We start from the raw sequence: 6,192 nt of genomic DNA on the forward strand, positions 1-6,192 counted from the left end.
AAAAATAACAAAGCTAGAGGTGTCACACTACCTGATTTTAAAATATACTACAAAGCTATATTAATCAAAACAGCATGGTACTGGCATAAAAAGAGACATACAAACTATTGGGGAGCCTGGAAATAGAAAAGACAGTCTCTTCCATTAATGGTTTTGGGGAAAAGTGAAATAAAGAATGAAATTGAACTCTTATGTCACCCATATGCAAAAATCAACTAAAAGTGGATTAAAGACTTAGATGTATGACCTGAAACTGTAAAACTACTATAACATAGGGGGAAAGCTCTATGACATTGGTCTGGGCAATAATTTTTTGCCTGTGGCCTCAAAAGCACAGGTGACAAAAAGAAAAATTGACAATTGGTATTGCATCAAATAAAGTGCTTCTTTACAGCAAAGGAAATGACTAGAGTGAAGAGATAACCCATAGCTTGGGAGAAAATATTTGCAACCATACGTCTGTTAAGGGATTAATATCCAAAATACATAAGGAACTCAATCAACTCAATTGCAAGAAAACAACCTTTATAAAAACCTATATAAAAAAATAGGCCAAGGACCTGAATAGGCATTTCTCAAAAGAAGACATACAAATGGCCAACACATGTATAAAAAATGCTCAACATCACTACTCATCAAGAAAATTCAAATTAAAAGTACAATGAGATATAACCTCACACCTGTGAGAATGGTGCTTATCAAAAAGATAAAAGATAACAAGTGTTGGCAACAATGTGGAGAAAAGGGAACACTTGTACACTGTTAGCGGGAATGTAAATTAGTACAGCCATTATGGAAAACAGTATGGAAGTTGCTCAGAAAGTTTAAAATAGAACTACTATATGATCTAGCAATTCCACTTGTATATATCCATAGGAATTGAAATTAGTATGTCAAAGAAATATCTGCACTACAATGTTCATTGCAGCATTATTCACAATAGCTGAAATATAAAAGCAACCTAAGAATCCATAAGCAGATGAATGGATTAAAAAAATGTGGTATATATACACAGCAGAATACTAGTCAGCCTTAAAGAAGAAAGAAATTCTGTTGTTTATGAGGACATTATGCTACCTGGAGGACATTATGCTAAGTGAAATAAGCCAGGCACAGAAAGACAAATACTGCATGATCTCACTTATATGTAAAATCTAAAAAAGTCAAAATCATAGAAGCAAAGAGTAGAATGGTGATTATCAGTGGCTGGGTGGAGGGTGGGGAATGAAGAGATGTTGGTCAAAGTTTGCTAAATTTCAGTTAGGTGGGAGGAATAATTAATTCTGGATATCTATTGTACAGCATGATGACTGTAATTAATAAAAAGGTACACTTGAAAATTGCTAAGAGTACATTTTAAATGTTCTTGCCACGAAGAAAGGATGTGAGGTGATGAATATGTTAATTTCCTTGATTTACTTATTCTACAATGTATACATACATGAAAACATCACATTGTACACCATACATATATATGATTTTTACTTGTCAATTAAAAGAATAAAATTTTTAAATAAATAAATTGAATCAATAGTTTAAAAGATTCTCACAAAAAACAAACAAAAAACCTAATCCAGAAAGTGTTGCTAGTAGTAATAATTTCAGTGTTATTCAAACTCTGCTAGAGGACAGAAAAGAAGGAAAGATTTACCATTTCAGTTTATGAAGCTAACATACCCTCTGTATTAAAACTTGACGTATTCATTTGGTAGGTCAGCCATAACAAAATACCACAGGCTGAGTAGCTTAAACAACAGAAATTTATTTTCTCATAGTTCTGGAGGTTAAAAGTCCAAGATCAAAGCAACAACAATGAATTCCTTCTGAGCCCTCTCTCCTTGGCTTGAAGTTGGCCTCCTTCTTGCTGTGTCCTTACATGGTCTTTCCTCTGTGCATAGTGCCCCTTGTGTCTCTTTGTGTGTACAAATTTCCTCTTATAAGGGCACCAGTAAGATTGGATTAGAATCCACCCAATGGCTCATTTTACCTTGCTTGCCTCTTTAAAGGACCTATTTTCAAATACAGTCACATTCTGAGGTTACAGTCAAATACAGTCACAATCTGGGTGTTAGGGCTTCCATATATGAAATTGGGGGAGATGTGTACAATTCAACTCATAACACCTGACAAAGTAAGTAAAAAGAAAATTACAAGCCAAATTCACTTATAAACATAGATACAAATATTCGCAAACTTAATCCAGCAATAAATAAAAAGATAAAACTGTATGACTCAGTTTGGTTTATCCCAAGAATCCAAGGCATTCTTGACATTAAAAAGTCAATTCAGGGCCGGCCCCGTGGCGCACTTGGGTGAGTGCAGCACTTGGGAGCACAGCTGTGCTCCCGCCGCGGGTTCGGATCCTATATAAGGATGGCCAGAGCACTCACTGGCTGAGCGCGGTGTGGCTGACACCAGGCTGAGGGTTGCGATCCCCTTACCGGTCACAAAAAAAGACAAAAAAGAAAAAAAAAAGTCAATTCAATTTAATTTGCCATATTGACAATTGAAAGGAGAAAAGTATTGTCATTTCAATAGATACAGAAAAAGTATTTTTTAATAGTTAACATTCATTCAAGATAAATATTTAAAAAGCAATTCTTCAAACTAGAAGAAAGACAGGACCTCCTTTAATCTGGTAACATTTATCTATAAAAGCCTACAGCATCATACTAATGATGAAATACTGAAAATTTAACCCCTGGAATTAAAAACTCTCAGCACTTCTATTCAGTGGCATGCTATGTCTAACAGCTGGCTCTGTCAAAAATAAAATTTAAAAAAGCATTGATTTATTGAGTTTGCCAATGTCCATAGTGTAAATACTCCTGCACTGGCTGATTTTAAGCTACCACTTCCCACCCGACTGAATATACTTGTTGGGAGGAGATATTCAGTAGCACACGATCGTGTAGTATTTCTACCATAGTTATAATAGACGTAAAGAATCTCAGGAATGTAGACAATAGTGAAGTAAAACATTTAGGAAATAATGAGTTTGAGTATATATCTTTTGATTTTAATATAATTCATGTAATTATAAGTTTATATAATTTAATTTTTAAACATAACCCTTTTTAACCACTGGCTTGTAAAATACATGAAAATTTTGAAATCTGCTCCTGTGAGCCAGTATGAGCCAGCTTCCAGCACAGCAGTATATTTCTCCAACATACTACTGGAAATCTGTTTTTTTCTTGAAAATAACTTATTTTACATTATATTTAACAAAAATTATACTTACAACTAAGCAGTAATTCCTAGATCAAGGAATAAAAAAGGTTTTGTTTTGGTGAGAATTTTCTGGTAAAATTAATAGAACACATTGTGACAGGTCTTCCTTAGATTTTCAAAGCACAATCATAAAAGACAGTAATCTTTACTGTATCAAATTTCCCAAAGCTAAGCCTTTTTTTTTTGTCTTTTTCCGTGTCTGGCAAAGGATCGCAACCCTCAGTGTCGCCCCCGCACCGGTCCCCCCCGCACCGGACCGGACCGGCAACGGGATCGGCAACGGGATCGCAACCCTCGGTGTTGCGGGAACGGTCTGTATGTGGGAGTGTTGCGAGAACGGTCTGTATGTGGGATCTGAACCCTCAGCGGGAGGGCCGCTGCGCTTCCCAAGTGGGGCACTATAGCAGTGCGCCACTGGGCCGGCCCACCAAAGCTAAGCCTTTGAAACACCTCGTCAATTGTTTCTTCTCAAATTTTTAACTGGTCTCCACAGTCCTTATTTTCCCACTGGCTGTAATTTGAAAATTCTCCAACAGCACTATCATGAACTTAATTAGATAACTGCTTTCCAGTTGTATTTAAATCAGAAGTGTCTTAGGCTCAATCGACAGGCCAGTCTGATGCTATCAGGTAGTTCTAGAGGCTCTGTGGCCCCTGCCCAGTACGAGCTGAGGCATCAGAACCTTCCAGAGAGAGTGAAGCTCTGCTGGGCAGCCAAGTTGGAGAGTGGAACTTAAAAGGTCAGCAACCATGTGGTAGAAGAAGCTGATGTGAAAAAATGAAACTGGCACAGTGAAAAGCTTGGAGAAAAGAAAAGAAAAACAACTTGACAACGGTTGAGTCCCTGATTCAAACTGAGACCTCCTTGCACCTCCAGTGTCACAGTGCAGTTACCTAGGCCTGTAAATTCCCCACTTTTCCAAAATTAATTTAAGCTGTGTTTCTGTCATTTGCAAACAGTAATAGAATCCTAAAAGAGCATTGATGAATAAAAGGTTTAAAAGCCACAAAAAGAGATGATAGAAAGGCAGAGCTAGCAGACAGCAATAACCTCCTGGCCATGAGAAGATCAAGGGTGATCTTATCTGAGGAGCAAACAATAGCATTTAAATTTTTAAAATGATTTCTCCTACTTCCTGATACTCCTTAAACTATTCTGTTAGATTAAGCAGGGTAACAATATCCGTGAAACAGGAATAATCTGTAAAAACTGAATGACTGAAGTACATGTCAACAAGACTGAGGTTAAACCAAATCAAAACTTCTTAAAAAGCACATTACAGCACCAATGTCCATGTTCCTCTTTAAAATGAGTTGGTTTTAAAAGGGGGGAAAGAGGCGGGGGAATGTGAATAACAAAATAAATCCAGCTTTGCTTTCATCTCATTCTGTTCAGTTTCTGTAATAGATGGATCCACTAGAATCTCAGTTTTCTTTGTTGCCAACATCTTGGATGTTCTGTCCTTCATATTTTAAGGAACTCTTTGCTGGGTGGCACTACTTTAACTGCTCCTGGAGCTAGGTTGGATTGTATTTGATAGAATCTGGAGATTATCTTCTGCAATTGTAGTTCTGGAGGTGGAGGCGTTCTGAGCAGATTCACATAAGAAGAAATTGTAGAAGAGGGCTCTCCAAAATTCTCAAGCAGTCATCTGAATTTAAAGCTAATGAAGTGCAATCTTTAACTTCCAAATCATTTGATGAACTATTTGTTTTTGATAATAGATAATTTGTGGATACCAAAGCTGTGCTGCTCTCTGTAGGAGTTTTCAAACCAGGAATGCAGAATGTACGTGTCCCGGGGAATTCGTATACATGACATCGCTTTTTTCCAACTACTGGATTACGGGGCCAGGAGTGGAAAATTATCATCAGCCATGGGAACTGTTTCTATGGCCTTCTCTCTTTTATTATTCTTCACACTTTTAAGTCCCATTATGTAATCTTCATTTAAACACATGGTACATTCAGAGATACCGAAGTGTTCTAATTTAGGAGTTACACGCTCAAGACCATCCATCTTTAGTGCACATTTTGAAGTTTTTAGTACTTTAACTAGTGATTGGTAGGTGGAGTTATGATTTGGGGTTCTTCCTTATGATTGTTTACTGCCTGTGGGGGGTTTGATAGAACTTGGGATAACATGCTCAAGTCCAAAATCTGAAAGCTGTGGACTACATAGAGATCTCTCAGAAACAGAACTGCTTGGAACAGGAGGATCAGACAGATCATCCTTCATATTAAGCTTTTTTTTGGCAGCTGGCCAGGCCAGGGATCCTAACCCTTAACACTGCACATCAGACTTTTTGAAATTTTTCACTCTTAGTTAATTCTGGGATAGAACCAATGACTTTTTGGTCACACATTGAATATTTGTTGGCATGAGGATTATAGCCACACTTCTGGAAAAACTCTCTTATTTTCATGATATCCATTGAATTTTTTTTCATCAGTACTTTTGTTGCCTTTATGAAACCAATGCTTTCTTGATTTTCCAAGCTTACTTTATCAAGAAGAATATTAACGCCATCCGCCCTCCTCTCCGCCCAGCACTCACTGCAGCCAGCGTGTTGGCCAGAGACCGCAGCTTCCCGCAGCTGAGCACAGCTGAGCAGGACTCTAGGTGCCAGCAGAAGCCACTGCTGGGTTCCCCACCAGCCATGCGTTCGAATCTCTTGCCACCGTTAAGTCAGTGGTGGAAATCTTAACTCTCAAAATAAGGGAATAAAAATAAGTAACACCAAGGTCAATGATTCGGCCAGCCACTAATAATAATAATAATAATAATAATAATAATAATAATAATGAAGAAGAAGAAGAAGGAGAAGGAGGAGGAGGAGGAGGAGGAGGAGAAGAAGAAGAAGAAGAAATAAGTGAAAGGGAAAGAATAGGAGAAGAAAAAAAAATCAGTATTTGTAGCTGATGTTAATGTATATGTAGAAAATCCAAAAGATGTTA

The 6,192-nt window shown here is 37.4% G+C and overlaps 1 pseudogene; it reads right to left on the reverse strand.

Annotated features, from left to right (window-relative positions):
- Nucleotides 1–4,659: 4,659 nt before the first annotated feature.
- On the reverse strand, nt 4,660–5,753 carry LOC103582955 (annotated as a pseudogene).
- Between the last annotated feature and the right edge of the window lie 439 nt (nt 5,754–6,192).

This window comes from Galeopterus variegatus, unplaced genomic scaffold (assembly GCF_000696425.1).
Source record: "Galeopterus variegatus unplaced genomic scaffold, G_variegatus-3.0.2 Scaffold18652, whole genome shotgun sequence".
NCBI lineage: Eukaryota > Metazoa > Chordata > Mammalia > Dermoptera > Cynocephalidae > Galeopterus > Galeopterus variegatus.